The sequence below is a fragment of the Molothrus ater genome, chromosome 5, assembly GCF_012460135.2.
Source record: "Molothrus ater isolate BHLD 08-10-18 breed brown headed cowbird chromosome 5, BPBGC_Mater_1.1, whole genome shotgun sequence".
In the NCBI taxonomy this organism is placed as follows: domain Eukaryota; kingdom Metazoa; phylum Chordata; class Aves; order Passeriformes; family Icteridae; genus Molothrus; species Molothrus ater.
In genome coordinates, this window is record NC_050482.2 from 21,835,762 (window position 1) to 21,858,065 (window position 22,304).

A 22,304-nucleotide genomic window follows, 5' to 3' on the forward strand; every position below is an offset into this window, starting at 1 on the left:
GACTTTTTCCCTAAATGCTCAGCTGCCATCCTTCCTCCCACTCTCTGGGAGAAACTCACCGTTGTCCCATTTGTTTAACACAGTTTGTGTAACTCTGACAGAGAGTGAAAAGCTGGGAAAGCCTTTGCCTTCAGTACTGAGGCCATTTCAATGACCTGTGCCTGAAGATTTGGAAAGAGTCTGGACTTAACTTTGCAAATTCTATGTGCAGCAAGAAACTGCAGAACTGCTCCAACTCTAAACAAATCTACAGGGAATAAATGCTCAAGCCTTCACCAGCCACATCCAGTGAGGGTTAAAAAAAGAGCCACATTTTCCACACTTCTAAATACCCAGAAAGTCACATTTAGTTGAGACTTCATTTTTCTGTGGGGAGTCTGTAGTTCTGCAGGGAGACTGTGAAAACTGATCTGAGTAAGCAGCCTCATTGGCTAAGTTAGAAAATCCTGCATTAAATTTGGAGCCTAATAGAAAATTCAGGTGCTAATTCAGCAGGTTAGGGTTCAAGATATATTAACATTTAGATATAACTCTGTAATTTTCAGAATGTGGCACTCCTCAGCCTTCTACACTGGTGGAGCACAAGGTGGAAGTATCTGTAAAAAGATACATAATTTGTTCCACTATTCTCAGTACAATGACACTGGCAATTAAATTTTACAATATATGCATAAAATAATCTGTCATGGTTTAGGGTATGAGGACTCAGATCAGTAGTTACTTTTTAATCTACTCTATATAAAAATGGCAATAACAGAAACAAACTCCTAACTATTAATCTAAGTCATTAGGTGTACTTAGGAGCCCTATTCCCATCAATTTCAATGTAGAACACAATTAAAAATGAATGTGAGATGCAATCTGTACAGAGTTTAAAGTGCTGTATTTATTAGTGTTATTGCTGAGTTTAAGCATCATTTCAGAGAGTTAAGCACCTGAGTTATGCCAAGGCAAATCTACTTTGCACTTGACTGTCAAACTGATTTGCAGCAAAGAGCCCCAGTCTGGGATTAAGATCAACATCCAGACATCTGGAACTGGTTGAGTGATAAAGAAAAATCCTGACTTCAATATCAAGCAGCAGAAATGGGCAAGAAGGTGCAGCATTACCCTTCAGCTGCCTCAAGGCTAATGGGAGAAAAATAATTTAATACTGAATAAAGCAGGATGGTTGGGATGACGGCTGCCTACACTGCATTGGAATTGCTGATTTAATTTGTAACACTAACTGAACCTTGCTGTCACATGGATCTGTGCCTCCTAACTGGCTGAACATACAGATGGGGTTTACCTGATTGGATCTACATGAAGAAACAAGGCCATGAATTTTATAGCCACTTCATGGTGTAACAGTAACCAGGCACCAGCGTCAAACATCTGTCCTTTTCTGGGATGAGAGGAAACAGAAGAGAAACAAGAAGATATCTTTGTTGCCAAAAGCTGGTGGGATATGTGGTACCCAGTGCCAGACAATTACTAAAAGTGAATGTTCCAAATAACCTGAAATACAGAATTAGTATCAGATTTCCCATTTCAAAGCGACTCACAGAAAAGCCTGGGAGAGTGATCAGCAGGTAATTATGTCAGAGCAGCTTTCCTTCTGTCCTGTTCTCAGTCCCAACTACAAGACATTCCAATAACCTTGGTTGCCTCTGCTAAAAGATTCAACGTGCTGAGAACTCCACATGTGTCGCATGTCCCGGCTAGGTGGTGACAGCGGGATGGTGACAGCGGGATGGTGACAGTCCCCCTCTTTGGGGCTCCGCACCATCCCAGCTACCAGCGAAGGCGCAACGCGGAACAAAAAGGCCACAGCAGCAGCACGGGCCTGGGGTGCCACTGGGTTCCTTTATTTGATGTTACACTCCCTGAGTCTCAGGGTCCCAGGCATTGAGCTGGGGGCAAGCAACAGCTTATACAGGGGGGCAGGTCTCATGGGAGGATACAATGTTCAGCTAATCGGGAGAACTGGGGGGGGGGAACACAAGGGCAAGGAATACAAGGGAGGAAAACTGCTTGGGACAGGAGGGGTTAACAACTGGATGTGGCAGGAAGGGGTTTGAAACTTGGCAGGAAGTAGCAAAGAGTAAACTGACACCTGGCTCAATTGAATAACAAAGTCTGTGTCACGCCAAAGCAAGGGGAAAAAAGCCCAAAAAGCCACCAAACAACAAATCAAACAATAACCTGCAAAATAAAAACACACTGCAACATACATGGTTTCAATTGTTAGTGAGATACTAGCAGATTTATAGCTGCTTGTTAATTTTTTGATGAGGCCAAGGAACATTTAAGGTTATTCTCATACCTTATACCAAAAAGTACTGTTAAAATCCAAATCACATAGGATATTTATTTGTTATCTAAATGCTCAGTAGCTTATCAAAATCTTAACCAATTTGGATAACAAATACTTTTAGATATTTCTTTGTTTAAACATCTATACATACTTCTTTAAAATATGTTTTTGCTTGCAATGCATGCGTTCTGATTTATTTTAGGAATGTTCTAACATGGAAGAGACACCTATCAAGATCACAAGACCCTGGTGGTGTAACTCCCTGGGAGGCACCCCAGCTTGATGCTAGGCCTACTGAAACCAAGGGAGCTTACCATTGACTTCCTATGGCTTTGGATCAGACCATCAAAAGTAATAAGAGGGCCCTGTGCTTATCATCTGCCCCCTGTCTTTTATTTTCATGCATTATTTCCACTTGATATTGCTAAGAATTTTTAAGTCTCACAAAGATTAAAGAAAGAAGCACAATTTATACTGTAATAGGAGAAAGTATGTTTATTATATTTAAAAGCATCCATTCTCATGGATATACAGAGATTACTTAACTCAGTAGGAGTTACTTAACTCACTACCACTCAGTAGGAATAATACCACAAATTGAACTTCAATCCACTACAGGAAAAAAAGTGTACAGCTAGAATAATTTTTTTCCACTGTTAGTTTCATTACAACACATTGTATTATGTTCCACATCTACAGTTTAACCATGCAGCTGCTGACAGCTCAGGTGCAGATTTTCAGGCCTGCTTAGGTATCTACCTCATGTGTTATCATCGTGTTTCAAAAGCCCCATACCTTCTCAGTGATTTCTCATGGGCATCTCCTCACAGCACTAACCCCTTCTCCACAGCACAACCAACCAACTCCATCTCTCCTCACCTAGCTAACCCACTCTTTTGTAGCACTCATCTTCTTATTGGACACAGCTGTGGCCTATTAAGGGCAGGCCTGTTCCTAATCTTTGGTGATTAGTACAGCTGCAACTCCTCAGGGGTGAGATTACCTTCTGCACTATTCTCTTACATTCTATCCCTCCACACTCGTGCTATAAAGTAATTTAGTCACTGCAATGGTAATGTTTGGTATGTCTAAATCTTGAGGCTATAGGCAGAGAAATTCATGGTGTGAAGTTTAAGGCATCTGATTCTTCACAGGATGCTCTGTGATGGTTTGATCCCTGGAAAGAAACGTGCAAATGCTAGCACATCAGTTAAAGACAGCAAAATGTAGCCAACAGGAAACACAAAGAGAAGAAAACAGGAGTCTAAAAAGTTATAAAATTAGAAATCAGAAGTGCTCTTCACAAGAGAACAGAAGAGAAAGGATTTGATCTTAGAAGCGCAGCTGATACAAATGTATGCAAACGTATTGCCCATGGTCGTGTCCAGCCTCAAAAGGAGAGGGATGCTAGCAGAGGAATCGGGAGGACACCTGGGACAGCTTTGCCCATGAGAACAGATCATGTCCATGGGGTTTGAGAAGCATCTCTTCACTGTGCCATCCTGCTCATCCTCTCACACTGCAGATCCCAGCTTCCTGACCCTCACAAAATCATCCGGCCTGCCAAGACTGTTGAGATATAAACCAGCTAAGCCCACTGGGGGTGCCCTCCCAGCTAAAAGGTGCATTTCTAGTTTAGCTGCCCCACTTCAGTGGATTTATTCAGTGGGAAAAATCTGTGCCTGCTTCCTGGATACCTGGATAGACACTTATACAGGATGCACTAATGTATTGGAGACAGTTGCAAATTTAACATATTCTCAGAAGATTTTATCAAATACTGTTTCACTCCCCTATTGTTCAGTTACTGGGAGTGTGACTATCTTTCTGTAAGATGTGACCTTAATGGAAACAGCAAGAAGAGTCAAACTAACATCTAATTCTAATGTTGAAACATTTTGTTTCCTGCTAACATGTACTTCAGCCCTACAGCACAAGCAAAATGTCAAATGAATCATTTTTACACCCTTCCTTTGAAAAATCCACCATAATCATACTCTGATTTTTAAAAAACTGCATTTCTCTGAAAAAGCCATTCCATATTTTTTTTAAAGTCTCTAGTTTTCTTCACTAGTATGTTTCAGAAAAAATTTGGTGGATATCCTTAATTTATTTTTTGGAAATAAATAGCCTGAATTAAGTTTAAATTTTTTCTTTAAAGAAGGATCATTGTAAAGTTGATTAACTTCTTATTGATTGGCTGTGGTTTAATCACAGTCTCTCCTACCCTAAATGGAATCTTAAATTTTTTTCTCTACAATGGAACCCTGTTAAAAAAATAATGAAAGTTCTTCTCACTTGCCTTCAAGAGCTCTATTAATATAATGTTTTTTCAATGCACAATTGCTTTTCTAACATATTTATTACAGCAGTAATTATCTGAGTATATATGAGGACAATAACCTGTGTTTAAAAAAGGAAAAGCTGCTAGGAGGTGCAAATTCACAAAGGTCAAAGCCTGATGGGATCTTTAAGGTTCTGAAACAAAAAGAAATAAGAGGAGCAGATGGAATTTGGATTTTATGTTGCAAATGTTTGCCTGGATCAAATAGAAGAAAAAGCAGGGAGCTCAGCACAGGTCTCACTGATCCCTGTTTTTTCTATATCTATTTGGGTATTTTTTTATCCAGCTACACATATTCTAATACAAAGTCATATATAATACTCCTATATATAATATATGTATATATATTATATATATGTTTTATATATATAATATATATAATACTCCTGCCTCTAGCACTACTTATTAATTTTATTTTAAATAGTCATGGCTTTAAAAAAAACACAGTAAGACAATTTGTTTTGGACTAGAATATATGTATTCTTCTCTCAGTATATATACTAATATACTAATAATTTTTCTTCCTTTCTCAGCTCCTGACTCTTTCATTCCTCTTTATCTTGTGGACGGCTCAAAAAGTTGCGAAAACTTTAATCACACTGACCATGAAAGAGGAAAACAAGAACTTGAATTCACTCAAATGGAAAAGAAACTCAGAATCTCCCTTCATCATTCATTTTCTGTGAGGAAATATCCAGTATGACCTCCAGATGATATGGGTAGACTCTTCTTTGCTTTACAAAGGAGAAAAGTGACCTCGTGCTGTTTTATTCAGGAGCAGCAGTTTTCTGCTGTCGTGGTGGTAGCTGTTAGCTGAGCAGAAACCAGGCTTCTAGACTGCTAAACAGCCTCATCTCAGAAAATGGGATCGAGGGCCAGACATGCTCCCGAGATCTGTGCATTTTTGACTCGGCCTCCAAGGGGCTCCACTCCCCTCTGTGCTTTATGGCCAATAAACCTCAGGGCACAGCTGCAGGGTTTGGATTTTGTCTGGGACAATGACAATGTTCAGCCCTCAGCTGCAGAGCATGTGAAAATTTTCCTTGGATCCACTCCACCTTTCCTCTTGACTGCCTGAGGCCAGCCCTTTGCCTAAGCAGTACTTAGAGAAGGTACCTGCAAATCTGGGGAAGGCAGAGTCTACAGAGCTGCCTGGATGGTCCTCAACAGCTTTCACTTCATCACAGTCAGTTCCTTCATAGCCCTGACACTGTGGCAGACCATGTCTCTGCCATTATTTCCAGATCTTCATTAATTCTTTCTCCTCTCACAATAAATCCTTGGTTCTCCAAGGCATCTATCTGGAAGGTCTTAAAATTTAAGTGCAGATATGTTGAGGTTCTCCAGGTTCTTTGAACACATGATATCTTGTCCTGACAAAGATACTCTTTCACACTTCAGCTGCTGCTGTGACATTGATAATGTAGGGCTCAAATTCCAAATCAGTGAATTTTTGCACTTCTCTTCAGTTGCTCTGTAAATGGTAGAAATTTTAGCTAATATGAGACTACCCACTTTATTTTTTTCCTCTTGCATTCTAAAAAATATGCAATATGTAAGGAGCCTGCATTAATGAATTCATCCAGGATAACATAAATTTCACTAATTTAAAGGATTAATATGAATTTTTATACTGAAAATACAATCCTCAATATTGAGGAGCAAATGACTTCAGCAACTTGTATTCCCCAGGAAACACCAGTGTGTAGATCTTTCAAGAAGCCATGGTATATGCTAGAAAAGCAGATCATGTCAGCGTGGCTGTGTGGCAAGACTGTGGGTGTCTGGAGCTGATGGAGAAGCTCCAGAAGCTTGCCTTTGTCACTTAACTGGGGTAGAAGGAAATTCACCCTCCTATTCATATTGATTCTGACAGAGACCACATCCAAATGTTTAAAAAATTGGCTGAAGTAATTGAATTTGCTGAGGACAACTGAACATTTATTTTCAGCCATTCATTCTCGTGCTGGCTGGGTTTTCTATACTATCTGCCAGGAGAAAAACAGCCCAAAACACCCATTTCACATAGCTCTAAGGAAAAAGTCTTTTTTTATGACAAAGTTTGGTATGTGGCTTTCTGAAAACTCCAGGACATGGCAGAGCCTCAAAAATCAATCTTTGATTTTAACATGGCTAGGTCTGATGTGTAGTACAAAACCTCTCCATCTGATCAGCCTGCTTTGTTTTTCTTTCCCACGAACAAGGACAGTCCTCAAAACCTGACAAATTGCTGAGCACCACCACTAGACCTTGTCTGGTGTGCTAATCATTCTCTAGATAATTTCCTAGTGTTTTACCCAGCTGGGAGAGAATTTGACCAGGATGATAACTACTGAGGAGCAATCATCCAAAATACCTGGTATTAGCCATTGGCTTCCCACTACTGGTTGCCTCACAAGAGGCTTGCTAGGCCAGGAAGGGCTGACCACATTCCATGTTGTCCTGGCTGGAGGGCAGCAAAGGCTGGTTAAGCACTCAGCTCTGCTAGTGCCAAGTACTCAGGGCTGGTGCAGTCAGATACTCTCTATTAACAGGGTAAAATGAGGATCTTACACAGTGCATTTAAGCCAGGCTAAGGTTTACCTCTAAAGAAGTTAAAGTCATAGCTGACCAAATAATAATGCCTATAGCTCCCAGGGCATTCTCTCCAATAGTGTTAAAAAGATTTTGCTACAGTGAAAAGATTAATTTTAAATGTCAGGTTAATTCAGCATCTCACATCCTTTGTAAAGTAATCCAGTAGAATGTTATGACGCTGTCTCCCAGACTAGGACTTCAATCTGGTCCCTGTGAACTATATTTTATCCTGGCTAAAGGTTTGCTGTCTAGACTACAATGAGTATTAAACTGAAGTTACAAACTTAGGTACTGCCTGAGATGCTGGTAATAAGGAAATTAATAAATTGGGAGGAAAAAAGGTATCTTAATCCACTCTGATGCAAAAATTTAATCACAGTTATTTGATAACTCATCAATTACTAGAAGCAACTTAAATCCTTTCACTAAAGTGAGATTTTTTACACAAGAATTTCCCAAAACATTTCCTCAGTTCTCTTTTTGTTGATAAGGGGAAGGAGACAGCCATTTTGCTATGTCAATCAGTTGTTTTTCAGTCCCTCTCCAATTTGAGAGCTGTAATTCCAAGGGCATGCATTGTTCTTGCTGCCTTCCCTAGGAGCTCATTCAGTTCTTATTAAAACCTAGAAAAAGCAACTGTAAATAGGCCCACACTATAAAAGGGAAATACCAGCATTGTGCAACCTTAAATGAAAGAGAAAATGCAACACTTGGCAAATTTTAAGAATTTCAGTTACAATATCCTTTCAAGTTTACATTGTTTCTCATTTTGTTCCAGAGAGATATCTTTCACTGTCCTTCTCACAGAGCAGGCTGTAAGGAGAAGGTATTTGGTGCTTGGATATTTATCCTTAATTTGAGCCATGACCAAGGATCAGTAACAAGTGAATTACTATGCCATAAGCACAGAATTTGAAAGGCCATTGATAAGCTAGTGACTCCCTAGACAACATCACTGATTTAGGGGAGTTTGAGGGCCACAGTACATTAAGAAATGACTTGATGGGAAAAAGCTTCACAGAGATATGTTGCCTGAGGGGGAAAAGAGGCAGGAACTGGACGTGAAATGGCAAAGAGGGTGCAGCAGTCATTGATGTCTGTCTATCCTGTCCTTGCAAAGCTAAGGAAGAGCAAGCTGGGTAAAACACCAAGGCAGGTGTCTCCAATCTCCTTGCTGGGCAGGGTAGTGTGTGAGTAATGGCAGTGGTAAGGGAGCAGTGAGACCCAATAGCAGAGGGAGCTAATGCTCCTCCTCAGACAGGCTGCCAACTTCAGATTCAGTACCTGGCATGAAAATTCAGACATAGCATTCAAAAGCAAATACAGCTCACTTGCTAAACTCTGAAACAGAGGAACTGGGGTCTGCTGGTAGTGCAGTCACTGTCTGCAGGTGAGAACAGAAACAGGACAGTGACAGACAAACCATGCTGATTTTTCACAGGAATTCTACTGCCCTCATCCAGGTTCTTGGAGGATGTCCAGAATCACATCAAAAAAGGCCTAGGGTAATGGACTTATCTCAAAAGTAGTGTTATGTGTGTGTTTGTATGTGTTCAGCTGATGTGACCAGTACTCCTCTGTTCTGGAGCCTGGACCAACATAGGTATTACAGGGCTAAATTATATGGTTTTGAGGTAGAGGCATGCAGAAAGACTGTTGGTTCCAATTTTCCATTCTTATGTACACAGAGCAAGTTGCTAACATTTCTGCTTCAGTTTCCCTTCTAAAAAAAGAGCAGGTGTCTGGGGATTAGTGATTGCATACCTGAACAGAAACACCTGAGGGAGGATTCATGTATTAACAGCCTCCTATGTACTACACCAAATTTCTGAACTCCTTTTAATCCATTCAAATGATTGAGTACAGCCTTGTTTGAGTACCGCCTAGTTAGGAATTAAAGCAAAAAAAAAAAGAAAAAAAAATATTCAAGGTTGTGTTTTTTCTTCAGAACATTGTGCTCTTTAAAGCATATGGAGGATTAGCATGAACCAGCAGAGCTGGCCCAAGTAGGAGGTTTTCCATCCTGATGCACCATCTGCAAGAATGGTTAAAGGATAAATGCAGCCGACATTGTTCCAGCAAAAACTTTTAATAGAGAGAAATAATACTGACTCCTCTTGACAGCCTAGTCAGGTATACACAAATACAGGCAAAGCATAATCTTGGGATGCCATGGGGGGAATCCCTATGGATTCATTCAACCTAAACTGGGAAAAGTACAAAATGTTTTTGACTGTTTCCAAGGGGTTTCTAAATGTCCATGGAAAGATATAGGGCTGCAAAGCTATTCCAGAGACAGAAAAATTCATTGTTTCTCAGAACTTCACTCTGTGGGCAGGAACCAGTGTGGTTCTAATCATGGAAACTGTAATTATGACAGTCAGGGTATAAGTAGCATCCCCACAGGCTCTTCGGTTTGCTTCCCATTCCTAAAGCAATTGTTTCCTTCATAAAACTTTCTGCACTTTCTTCAAAGGGAATTGATAACATCCAACATCATATGCTGAAATGTTCCCTTCCATTTCAGTTATGTGTTTCCTGGACTTTCCTCTGTAGATATCTTTTGCACCACACACATTTGCAGGCCCACTGAGGTCTCCAGTGTGAGCAGTGAAGACCTCAGCTGGGATCTAATAGTTAATGCCATGCCTTTTTTTTTTCTGGATGGGCTTGAAAACTGAAGTTTTAGGGTATGCCACCATTAACATGGATTTCCAGTGATGTGCCTGCCCTCTTGCCATAGCTGGGGGGGCTTCAAACCATATAGAACATTTTCAGGTTCAGTACACCATACCTCAGGAAGCACAGTTCTGTCAGGCATTCCAGGAGCCTTGAAAGGCTTTCCCTCCCAAACTGCTGATCAGGCTGATTTCAAAGCAAGAGAAGTCCAGATAAGTGGTAAGTGCAGCCATGCCAGGGGCTGAAAGGTGAACAATGCAAACTGAGTTCCATTTCCAGGAATACTTACACAACTTAAGAGAGGACATTGGGCAGATCTCCCAGTCTGTCTGTAAAACATAACAGAAAAGCTGTTAATATTTGTGCCATATATAAATATATGTATTGGTATCAGTGAGTTCTAAGGCATGTACCATGCTAATAATGAAGAAACAAGGTGAACACAATCTAACCCAAACAAAGGGGGGAAATTCCCAGCCAAAGTAAATTGGTGTAAGTCTAGGAGCCATCCTACTGCAGTTACTTTTCTCATCAATTCACTGAGGGGGTTGACACCACTTCAGTGGGCCCCAGGACATCTTAGTGGCTGTGGCTGTTGCAGTGGAAAGCCTGATGAAGACATGGTTTCCTTACCATTCAAGCTTTCTCAATAACAACCAGAGTGACTCTGTAATCAAACCTTGGCTTTTATCACCATCTTCACAATTTCATGAGCATCCCTGGCCTGTCTGTGCAATGCCAGCCAGAGATACTCCAAACAGCTCTAAACAAGCACACATATTTCATTGTCATTGTGCAGTACCATAAAGGGATCCAAGTTCAAACCCTTGATAGCAATAAAGCAGATACATGAACACTTGTCCTGAGCTATTTATTAGCCTGCCTCCACTATCACATGCAGCTAGGGCCTTCCAGACACTGTGCTGATATCTCTGCACAGCACTGCAGTGTGCAATGTGGACTTTGTAGCTAAGGCCTGCGCCACTACTATGGGCAGCATTATTAATCACAAGGTCCCTACAGCAAACCTATATATATATATATATTTATGTAAGAGAGAGAGAGAGTTGTATCATTTTCCAGCTCCAAGGTCTCCCCTACATTCAAAACCCTAGGAAATTCCCATACACCTATACAATCAACCATTTGTATTTGAGTTCTATTGTTGTTTTTCTTACTCAGTCCTAGCCTCCTTTTTTATCTCTCCTGGGATTGTGACCTGCTGGAGGTGAAGACCATGGTGGGATATGGGCAGCCAGGCTGTTACATAAGTACTGCTGGGAATAGTGTAGCTATGCTATCCTTCCCTTCTCTCAAAACAGAAAAAAAGTGAGGAATATCTATGCACCTGAGGTGCTTTTATGGGCCTCCCCAGTCCCCCATTTTTCTGCTATTTTAGTTTAAGTCTAGCATAACTTAATTTCATCAAAACCATCAACATCCAAGGTAACCAAACTAGGTATTTTTAATAAGCCTTTGATGCTTTTAGGATATAATCTTCTGACAGTCTGATTGTTTAACAGCACACAAGGTGTGCCTGCTGCTCCTGCTGATGGGCAGCCCATACACAGGAGCAGTGCAGGATGGTCAGAGACTGCAGAACTCAACATTTTGTCAGAGAATCTCACCCCAGGAGACTCACAGAACACAGCAAACCCCAGGTTTTCAAACTCAGTACCCACATACCCACAGGTGCCACAGCAGCATTACTGAGCCTTTTAGAAAATGGTGTTAAAGAAAATTAGCCTGATTATCTCTCAGAAAGCATGTACTAGAACTCGAACTTGGCTAAGCCACTCAGGGCTTGTCAGCTTTAGAGGGAGGCAAAACTGAATTTCTCACCGAAAGGCTGCACAGCCAAAACTGGAAGATTATGAGTTTGCTCTTTTGAGGAGACAATCAACCTTTAGAGAGTCAGGCTGCCTATAGCAGCAGAGAGATGGAGGAAAGGGACAGGGACCTCCTGCCAGCCCGGCAGCCCTGCTCCTTACACCAGCCCATGCCTGGGATCAACATGTACTTCTGGCTTTCCAGGAGGGTTCCATGGAGGCTGCAGCACTGCTGATCAGCAGCTTTGGCAAACAAACAGTTGGAAAATGCAGACCTTGCTGTGCTGGGGCACTATTGCTGAGCACTGTTCTTGTAGTTCACAGAAAATCCGAGCTGTAAAAAAATCCTGCCAGAGGGCAGCAAATCCCTACAATTGCTTGTTTTTCACATTGTGATTCTAAGCTGCAGCGAGTTTCCCTGTGCTGCCACCCTCTGCTGTCTTGTTTGTAACAGATTGGCCCAGGGAGGTGTCACCCTGTGCTGAGCACATCCTCAGGTGAGTTCTGTCTGATTCCCTGTCTGATTCCAGGGAGCACTTCCCAGGCAGGAGCCCTGCACTGGCAGGCAGCCACGCTCTAGGCCACCTCGAGGCATCTCCCCTAAACCCATGGGGCTCTGCACAGGCTGCGCTTCTGGGATCTGCCTCCCAGTGGGAGGTGGGGAGGCTCAGAGCTCCACACTGTGGGTCCACAAATCTCCCCTCAGGCAGGACTGGGGTGCAATTAGCCCTAGGCTTTACTTCCTGCTGAATGCACTGATTTGCTGCTCCAAAGTCCTCTGAGCTAGCACATGGCAAAGTATCAGCAAGCTGAAGAAAATAATAATAATAAAAATAGCAGCAGAAGCAACAGCATAACAACCACAATATCATTATAGGTCACTGAAGACTGCAAAGTGGCAGACCACCTTGACCCCCGAGAGAAACCTTTCCTGGGTAAGTTAGCACAGAAAGATATTTGTAGGAGCTCTATTGTTAAGGAGGAAATTGCTCTTTTTTATTCAGTGTCATGGCAAATCATTGACTTCTGGCTTCTAATTTTATTCCGTTTGATACATTTAGCCACAACACACTCACATGCTCCATCAGAGAACAGTCTCTTGTTTGCAACATGCAGAAAGGATGTGCCCAAACTCTTCTACAATATTTTTCCCTTTCCCCAGACTTTTCAAAATGCTTCCAGTTGTGCAGGATTGCTAAAAAATGATCCTCCTCTTTTTGCTTGGTATTTCTTTCATTTGTGTCTATCATAGTGGACATACCCTTTCTGCTCACTAGATTTTCCTTTGGCAAGGGGAACACAGAGGCAGCCCATCTTGGCATCCAGCTGACAGTGAAAATGCAGAATGAACAGCAATTTCCAATGCAGAGAAAGTAGAAACTGTGTGTGTTTTCTAGGCAGCAAACAGTTCTAGCTAAGACTAAGCAAAATCAGCTTTAAAAAGGCAGTTCTGAAATGAAGACACAGAGAGAAGTACTTGAACCAAAACAAAAGATACTGCTGAAAAAAATAGCTGGCAAAATGATAAGAAAATGACAAAACATTCATCAGTTTACATAAACCCTGTATCTCTCTCCCTAAATTAATCTAGAACACAGGAATTCATTTTCAAGCTTTGTCATCTATCTTATTACAAAAAACCTGCTCCAGTGATGTTACAATATTCATATCAAGAGATGACAAAAGTTAAGAATCAGCACAATGATATTTTATCCTTTCTACAACAATATGACATTGAAACAGCACAGCCTTGGTGGACTTAAACCAGGCTGTCTCAACAGGCAAGCCAGTTGCCAAATGCTCTTATCAAAGACAGGAATGTTTTTTGAAAGAAGAATTTTCACACCCACAGAGATCCAACAAAATCCCTGGATTTTTACAGAATAGTCCATTTGTTGACTTTTTATCAGCAAAGCTAAAGTTGATACACACAGAAGTCTGATGATGGAATGAGTTTTTTCCCAGTGGAAGTCATGCTGTCAGCAGAGAATTTTGCTGTCTGCTGGACCCAGATTTGGTGGCAATGTGCTTGGGGGCTGGTGGCAAAGGAAAGGACCTGGAGAGGCACAGGGGCAGGGGGCATGGCAGGATGCACTGCTGCTCTCTCTGCCTTTCCTCATGCATGGGGGCTTACTAGATCAAGGCAGCCTTGAGGGATTTGCCTCACTGATATTCTGCAGAGTGTCTCTGGTGTTTTAGTAAATGCAGGGGATAGAAAATGCAGCATAACAGACAATAAAAATGGATAAAATAATAATAATCATAAAAATTAATAAAGGATCATAAAAATGGATCTCATAGCACAATTGTCTGCCTGACCCAGTGACACTGGTGACTGATTATAGCCAAGATTCAAACTCTTTTAGTACAATCCTTCACTGATCCTGGTGAAGGTGCTAGAAAACCTAAACAGCATTAACTGATGAGGAACATTTCAAAATTAGGACAGGGCCTCCTCAAAATGCTACAGATTAAAGTATGAATTTGATACAATAGAGCTATTTCCCTAGCACTGTAAGGAATGAGTTGAAAAATTTATCAAAAGCTAAAATGCTGAATTACTGGAAGGCAATTTTCTAGAGAGAGATCATATTTTAGCAGACAAGCTACAACTGTTTGTTGGGCTCATCAGGACATCTCAGCTCCATTTGCTATTGTTGTGATTTTTTCTTATGATTTACATGAGAATAAATATGTTCTGGTGGCCTACTAGATATCTGGACTTCTGAATCTAAAAATGTCCCCCATTTCCTGCTGCATAAATGTCTCTCATCTGCAGACAATTGCACCTGACAGTGGTCCAGCCTGGGAGATTAGACTCATGCTTAGTCCTAGCAAAAGGCAGAGGGTTTGATGGATGGATTTGATGAAACATCCATAGAAGCAGTCCTTCTGCTTAGCTTGTGCTTTCCTCATGCTCTTGGTGCCAGTGACTGGGTCATTTTCTGCATACCCTGAAATAATCACAAAGCCTCTTTGGCCCCTGTCCAGTCTTACAAGGTTCTCCATAGTCAATAGCACAATTTTACACCTGTTTTAAGCCTAAAGGTTTTGCAGGACCTGCCTTTTCCAAAGATGGGAGCCTTTACACTAGGAGCTATATTTTGCATGCTTACACTGCTCATTTACCTGCAGTTCAAAATAGCCACACTGCAAAGAGTGGGAGATGGGCCATGTGCTCAGGGGACCACAATCCAGCTTAGCCAGCCACTTGGCATTAGGGAAAATGTCCATTTAAAAGCATCAGAGCTGCTTGGGCTCTCCCTCTGCCTCTCTTACAGCTCATAGCATTTTAAATTGTGCTGAATTGGTTCTTTTGAGAGGCAGCTTTCCTCTCTGCCCACTTTCCTGATGCAATTGTACGGTAAATCCTAAGTGAAAATTAAACCAGTGGTGCTTAATGTTCCGAGCATGTTCTTCTCATGGAAATTAAACAGAAGGTTAGCCCTGTGCAGCAGAAAGGAGCAGACTCTCCCCCCACCACCCTTCCTGGGGTCCAGCAGAGTTGCTGTGTATTTGAAGTAGGGTAAGATCAGCCCCCAAACTGAGCAGAACAAGCACCCACACACACAGCAGAGTGATTACAGCTTGCACCCAGCCAGCAGATAGGGGTGACATTCCTCTCTTCCTACTCCTACAGAATAGCTGTAACACAATAACAATAACAACAAGAAGGTTGATTTTTTTCACCAGCTGAGCATTAGATTACAGCTAAATGTTAGTGTTGCAGAAAATGCAACAATTCAGTGTTGTCAGTCTAAGGGATTTTTGCAATTATTTTAAACCAGGGTTCGTGTAAACCTGGGTAAACACCATGTATGGATGGAGACTTTGAACAAACCTAATGAGCCTCTCTCAGTGGCCATGCCCCTGAAGTCCCTTTGCATCTAGCTCTCATCAGCTGTCACAGGACCTGCTGGCTCACTGCATGGAGCACAGAGGGGATATTCCAAGGAATTTCTGCTCACAGTCCTTAGAGCAGCTGGTGGGTGCTGGGAACTAATGGACTTACACCAGTCTCAAAGGAAAATTCCAAGGGTGAACAAAGCAAACTTGAATATTTCATGCCTGCTTTTCAGCTACTTCAAGTCTATGATGATAAAAACTGTCTTACAGCAGATGATGTTATGCCCCTTTAAGAGTGGAGAAAGCAAAACAAAATTAGGAGATTTTTTTCTGGTGAGGTTAATGTGAAAAGTGAAGTAGCTCTACCACTCAAATTAGCATCTGCAGTGAAATCAGGTTGGCTTATTATTGGTTTTTAATCCAAGTATGCTCTGACCTGTGAATGGCTGCTGAGATAAATACAACAGTGGTGCTTACACATCATTACCCCTTCTAAATTGAGGTGTATCAGTACCTAAATTCCTATGGAGGCCCAGGGAGAATTTGTCTCATTCGTCCCTACTTCTAGATTTAGAAAAAATGCCCAAATTCCACACCATGAAGTTTGATGCTGACACTTAAAAAAAGAATATTTGTCCAAAGAGTGGTCCAAAGCTTCCAAAGGACTTCAGTTCATGCTTGTATTAATTAATCCCATGCAAATAGCATCATTGTCCATTGTAGGAACTCGAGGTCTCTGTGGGATCTTTGAGCTTGACTCAGCTTTATGAAGCTTGAGGAAGCACCTTTGACAGAGCAGTGAGTGGCCTGCACTGGCCCTGCCTCTGTCCTGTCCCTACCAAAGCCAGCTTGCATCTTGCCTGGGAGAAGTGTTCCCCCATCCCTGGGTCCCACTGGAGGAAGATCAGAATCATCAGCAGGGCCTTTGGTCTCCCATGTAGGGAAATCCTGTATCAAGCTGCCCTGCCAGTGCTTTGGGTATTCCCTGCACCCACCAGCTCAGACAGCCCAGCAAGGGGGAGGCAGTACCTGGCATGAGCCTTTTTTAACACTGCCACTGGGATGCACCTGCAGAAATGGAGGGGCAGATTCCCTGGGCACTAAAATGCTCAGGGCATTAAAATGCAATTCCCTGGGCATTAAAATGCTCGGCATTCTCTTCATGATGGTGACAGGCAAGCACAGCCACACATGGAGGGCAAGGCTAGCAACACAAGGTGAATGCAAGTGTCAGCTAAGAAACCCAGCTGTGCTCTGTGTACACGAGCCACTGACCATATTGCTGTCCAGGAGGGAGGTGTCAGCCCTGCAGGGTTTCCATAGCACACAGGGCACGTGGAAACAAAGCCAAGGCAAGGAGCACCTTCAGCAGAGGGAAAAACTAAATGCTTTTAGTTCTACCAAGCAAACTCAGCATTGGAAGGAGCAATACAATAAATACTCTTAATAATCTGCTGTCTAATTGACTGAGAAGGTTATTACTAACATGAAAACAAACATAACTTTTCCAAAAATTGCCCACAAATATGAGACTTCTTGACTGTCTGAGGAAAAAAAACAGGACTAATGCACTAGGCTGCTTTGTTTTCATAGACATTGGAAAGCACCTTAAATAAAAGCTAGGAAAGTTTTTGCTGTAATGGGAAAATGACAAAGGAGCTCTGACTTTCTCTGAGAAAATAGGCTGCCAGTGTGTTAAAATATCACCCTAGTCAAAAAATCAATAAAATTTTTGAAGAGGCCAGATTTAATGTTGAAACAGAAGCAGCCACATAAGGGAAGTTTAAAATACTGTTGTTTGAAATTATAGAAGTCTGCTTATTTTTAGCTTGCTAGATGCTGTTAGCTTCCTGTATAAAAGGGTTACATAATAGACATAATCTGTGCAGCAGCATAGGCCATGCATGCCAGGCTATAAGGTTATGCAACTGCTCCAAGCTTGCTCCTGCCAGGCAGAAAACAAGTCTCACACCCCTCAGAAATCTTCTACTGCTTCTGAGTGGAGCTCACAGACACATGAAGTACAGTATGAACATGCATAGTCTCATTTACATGTGCATGTGGATATCCATGGATATCAACACATATTCACACATCCCCTTGTTTTCTTATTACAGCTTAAACAAAGTATTCCTTGAATCAGAAAAATGCTGCCTTGGAATTACTCTGTTGACATTCAACAAGGGATAATCTGATCTGTTGTAACTGTTAAAAGCAGCAAAGTTAACTCTCAAAGTTAAATCAAACTTAATTTGGGAAGCCACTGGAGGAATTCTCCCCTCTTTCCTAATAGGATTCTAGCTGCTCCTTGCTGCCTCATGCTACAGTATTTGGAAGGCACACGGTGCCATGGCTGAGTGAGAACAATTCAGGGGCTTTAAATCCATTAAGCAATATGCCACAGCATTGTTTTTCCTTAGGCTTTTAGAAGAATAGAACTTTTGTGTCTGAGATGCTGCACTGTTCCCAGTCAGTATGGCTCTTCAAAATGTACAGAACTATCATTTCCAACTTGTTTTTAGAGTAACCTGTGTTTGCAAACACTCTCACTCTCTGAATCTAGCACATATTGACAGGAAATTAGTTTTCCTGAAAGATAAAGAAAGGAGAAGTTGTGTCTGCCACAGCATCTTAAACATCAAATTTTCTTTGGCAAAAAATTTTCATACGTACCCTTATTGTGCATGATGTGCAAATTTAATTCATTATCTCCAACAAATGGTTTTGGTGCAAAACTGATATAATTTTTAATTTAAGCAACATTTTTTTAATCTTAGCAAGGAGTTTTAAAAGAAGATTTGTATACAAAAATGTGCAGCATTACAAGTCCCAGCTGGTCTGAGGTTTTGTTGGTGAGAGCTGTTAGCTCCTTTCTAAACAATCCTATCATTCCCATTTTTACAAAGCCACTGATCCTAGCCGAGAACACTGCATTTGTAAAAAGCTGATGAAACACAAAAAAGCTACATGATTATGTTCAGCCAGGAAGCCTTTTCATCTTTTTCCAACCTTAAGACTCAGTGGCAAAAGGCTACTTCAGAAAACACATTAAATATCCATGTTCCTGAGTTGGGCCATGCCAGGAGAGTTTTTCTTATCCCGACTTTGGCATTTTGTGAGGCACCAAGGCTGATCACTGCAAGGAGCCCTCAGTTTTGGGGGAGTCCAGCAGTGCCCTGCCGTGGCAGTGTCCCCATCCCTGGGAGGATGTGCTGCCTGCTGTCGCCCATGGAGGCAGGGAGGAGAGCAGGGGGTGCCAGGCACTGCCCTCCCCACCCACACACACACCCACCACTGAGCTGGGTGAGCCCTGACAGATGCTGCCAACTGCACACCAAGGCTGCTTACTCACAATTCATTGTCTTGGGTGACAATACTCAGCTTATGGCTTTGTTACCACTTCCTTGTGGGTTTTGTCCACTTCCTTAGCCCTGGCTCAACATTATGGGCAGAACCATGTGAGTCAGATGGAGGAATTCGTATGACTTTCAGAAAAAAAAGCATTGTGGGAAAGCACCTGTATTTTAACAAGGGAAAATTTGACCTCGTGGGTTTCCCAGTCCAGATTAGGTCACGGGTCCCTGAGCAGCTGTGCCATCACAAGCAGGGAACAGCACACCATGATGGATAGATGGGAGTGAGAGGAAAGTTTGGGAGTGGAAAGAAGATGTCAGTGACACCTAAAGCTGGTCAAGTTGGAACCACAATCCCACACATTTACCAGTCAGACTGAAGTGGAACAAAATGAGTCCAGGCATTCTATATTTTATGAGTTGCTCAAAATATAATTTTTATTAAGTCAAACACCCAGCTGTGGTGAGAGAGAAATAAGAAATGAGCATAGTGCTTCCCCAAATTTCAAATTTTTGAGTTCTAAATCAGAAAACTTGATAAAAGCTGAAAGCCTGTCAGTGTGTTGGTATTGCTTATCCTCAGCTAATTAGAGGAGTCTACAGTTCAGCATTTGGGAAGAACATGATCATCTTGAAGCAGAAGTGGTTCAGATAAAATAAAACAAACTCCTATTTCTGTTGTCTCTAGAAATCAATATCTATTTCTCAGGATCAACTGTGGTTTAAGAACAGGTTCCAGCTAAGAACATCATGGTAAGTGTTCTCTGCTGCCTCAAACTCTCCCTTCTCCAATAGCTGTACTACAGACACAAGCTGGATCATGTCTCTCCAAAGACTGAACTGTACAACCTGTATTAAGTAAACCAATTACTTCATCATTTGTAAGAGTAGTATTAATTTAAGGGTAACTGAAGAAAAAAAAATTGCTTGTTACCAAGGTTTTCACTATATTTTGTATTTCTCCATGTGGTGCATGCTCTGTGGTCCTGCCTAGCACCAATTTCCAGCCAACCTGGCATGATCCACCCTGGATTCTCCCTGGTAAAGGGCACTCATGCAGCACCACATTGTGACCCTGTCCTGTAAGGTGACCCATTTGTGGAGCTAAGGAATCAAATACATCCTAACTTTGGTACTGGCTGGTGTAGTTGGTGGTCCACATGGGAGCACTCAAGACATGAGATACCTTACATTCATATGTGCAACTCTACCTGTCCTCAGTCAGCTGCAGAGCTACCTCCAACTCCTCCTCTTCCAGGGCCATTGTTGTACGGTAAATGTGGTTTTCTTTGCAAAAGAAACGTCTCTAACTTGGTGAAATAGAAAATAAATTGTAAAATTACATTCACTTAGATATTTGATTCCTTTAATAATTGTTAAGAAGCCTAGACCAAATTCTGATTTTGGTCTTCTACCTAAGACAACCTTGTGATGCAGATGCAGAACTGGGCTTGCAGCTCTTCACAGAAATACATGACCTAAATTCAAAAGCCTTTGTGTCCAGATAGATGTACTACCACAGACACTCCCACACTCTTCTGTGTGAAATTGTACCCTAGGCTAAAGAAGAACCACTGGACAAATTTCTGACATAAACTGACAGAGCCTTATGTACTTGTCTCTACCAGCATTTCCTCATACAGGATATATAGCACAGACCGAATGATGAACATGGACATTTCACCCACAGCATGTGCTTAGTTTGCATAAATTTCCACAAATTACCAGAACTTTAGTGATGAAGACCTTATGTTGGTTTAATTGAATTTATGCTACCCAAGTAAACCATTTATTTCAGTTTTAACATCATTTATTCTTATAAGCATACAGAAATATTGAAAACACATTATGAAGTGACACATAACATTTTATAGCACATTTCACTGACACAGTGCATAAGCATTACAACATTTTCATTTCAGCTCTATGGGACAACAATACATAAACCAGGAGCATCCAGTCTAAATACAGACTGACATTGGTGACAGGTATTTAACAAAACTGGCTAACAGTTTCTATGCTCTCAAGATACTAAAGCAGGTGTAAATTCCCTGGAAGTTTAACAAAATCTGAACTGAATAAAGAAGCTAAAGCAGAATATATCTACAGATATAGATATAAATATTTTATAAGGTAAACACAATAACTTCAATTTAAAGGCTTAGCTCTTAATAGCTGTTAGTTTTCCTAAACTTCAATTTTAATCCTTCCTCTCCCCCACCAAAATAAGGAAGTTTTTTACCTTTACTTTTGCTGCCATCCATTGCTGTTACACATTACAAAGCAAAAGGTCAGTGGCAAAGCTCTCCTGGAGCTTCTCAGCACATGACATTACAATGACTCACTATAGGCCCCAAGTCACTCAGTCTCAACTGAATCTGTTCAATTTCATTGTCTAGGTTTAAAGGCAGGCTTAACATCCACTGCAGGTCTGTAATGAGCTGGTTCTTTGGTTCAAGTGAATCTGAGCATCACCTTTCACACCAGCTGTGAATCAGGTCTGGGCAAAGCAAAGACATTTTTTGTTAGGTGGGGTTACTATGAAGAAATGTTCAGACATAGAGAGATTACAGAGAATACAGCAGATTATAATTCATAGAGAGATGATTCAGACCTCCTTACACAGCTGAGCATCTTCTCCATATAGCCTTTCTGATGTTAATCAAACTACAACAGGAATAGGGTACTGTGTAAGGTGAGCAATGTAGTCAGGCCACAGATGATCAATACAGACACATGTAAGAGCAAAAAAGAAGACTTAGACCCACATGTGGGTTTGTGTCCATGATCTGGAGCAATACTCAGCCAAATGCATCATACAGAAATCTCAAATAAAATTATTTTAGTAAGTCAGAGTGGTGTAGGAAATTTCTTGGGCTTGTCTTCAATTCAGTGAAGGCATCCATTGTTTGTTACATTGAAAGGCTGTGTGGAAGACAGATAGGTCTTTGGTGGAATACATTTGCTCACACGAGCATGAATCAATGGATAACTGCAAATGGACATGGCACAGCCCGACAGAACAGTGTGTTATGGATGCTAAATTAACCAGTAATCAGTAGTTCATTAAGCTACACCACCTTCAGAGAGGTCCCCACCTGAAGCCAAAGGCTGCAAGCCAAAATATTTCAATGAATAGAGCTCTTCATTTTCTCCTGACCTGCTGAGGGAAATGCACACTGCCAGTAGGGTCTGTCAGCCTGTTCTCATTCCCCACTCACTGACCAGCCAGCAGAAAGCAAAGACCTGCAGCAGCTCCAAAGGCAGCACAGATGCCTCCTTCCCAAGGGGTTGAGGTGAGCAAAGTGCTTCCCTCCTTCCTGCTTTTTTTTTCTGAAAGTCTGGGTGCCAGCTGCCAGCACTGCTCTCAGAGCTCA

At 41.6% G+C, this 22,304-nt stretch overlaps 1 pseudogene; it reads right to left on the minus strand.

Moving 5' to 3' along the window:
* Positions 1 to 1,621: 1,621 nt before the first annotated feature.
* Positions 1,622 to 20,191, minus strand: LOC118697761 (hyaluronidase-4-like; annotated as a pseudogene).
* Between the last annotated feature and the right edge of the window lie 2,113 nt (positions 20,192 to 22,304).